Raw genomic sequence first — 1256 nt, forward strand, 5'->3', positions numbered from 1 at the left:
ATATATATATATATATATATATATATATATATATAGTGTACAGAAAATAGACTCCATCAACTGCTGGGGTGGGGGGGCTAGACGTAGTAGATAGCTTCTGTTATCTAGGTTGCCAAGTTAGAAGCGGAGGTGGATGATCTGAGAATAGCTGTGAGAATAAGAATGGGCTGGGCAAAGTTCAGAGCTCCTATCTCTGCTGGCAACAAAGGGCTTCTCTCTCAGAGTGAAAAGCAAACAGCTATGCTACAGAGCAGTGAAACATGAGCTGTGACAGCCGAGGACATGAAAGAAATGAAGCCAGTATACTTCGCTGGATATGCAATGTCAGTGTGCATGTTCAGAGTGTAAGCATCTTGAAAGAAAAGTTGCATTGATGATGACTCAGATATGGTGTGCAAGACGACTGCACTGGTATGGTCATGTGATGCGTATGGAAGAGGACAGCTGCATAAAGAAGTGCTGATCTCTAACTGTGGAGGGAACCTGTGGTAGAAGTAGACCCAGGAAGATATGGGACAAGGTGGTGAAGCATGATCTTCAAACTTTGAGCCTCAGAAGCAATGACTGGTGACCGAGACCTTTGGCAATATGCTGTGCTCGAAAAGACCTGTCAAGCCAAGTGAAATAGTCATGGCTGATGCTGGTGTCTCGTAACTAGCACCTGTGTTGGTGGCACAAAAAAAGCACCTTTCAAGCATTGGGATTCATGGAAGCAAAGTAGCTAATACCAGTGGCACGTGAAAAGCACCTTTTGAGCATTGGGCTTGGAAGCAATGATGAATGACCGAGACCTTTGGCATTATGTTGTGCTTGAAAAGAAAACCCATCAAGCCAAGTAAAATACAATTGTGGCTGATACTGGTGTCATGCAAATGGTACTCTTGCCAGTGGCATGTAAAAGCACCCATTACACTCTCGGAGTGGTTGGCATTAGGAAGGGCATCCAGATGTAGAAACCATACCAAATCAGACTGGAGTCTGGTGCAGCCTTCCAGCTCGCCAGCCCTGTTCAAATCATCCAACCCATGCCAGCATGTACAACAGACAATAAATGATGATAATATATACACATGCATGCACACACAGAGTAAGCTTCTTTCAGCTTCCATCTACCAAATTGACATACAAGGCTTTGCTTGAACTGGGGTTAGAGTAGAAGACATTTGCCCAAGATGCCATGCAGTGGGACTGAACCCAAGACCATATAGTTGGGAAGCAAACATCTTAACCACACACCCACTCCTGCCCCCTATATA

The 1256-nt window shown here is 44.5% G+C and overlaps 1 protein-coding gene across 6 annotated transcripts in view; it reads right to left on the bottom strand.

Moving 5' to 3' along the window:
• The window catches only part of LOC106878403 (STE20-related kinase adapter protein alpha), a 45442-nt gene that overhangs the window by 12958 nt on the left and 31228 nt on the right, over positions 1–1256 (bottom strand). The gene's annotated exons all lie outside the window — the stretch shown is intronic.

The sequence above is a fragment of the Octopus bimaculoides genome, chromosome 6 (assembly GCF_001194135.2).
Source record: "Octopus bimaculoides isolate UCB-OBI-ISO-001 chromosome 6, ASM119413v2, whole genome shotgun sequence".
Classification (NCBI taxonomy): Eukaryota; Metazoa; Mollusca; class Cephalopoda; order Octopoda; family Octopodidae; genus Octopus; species Octopus bimaculoides.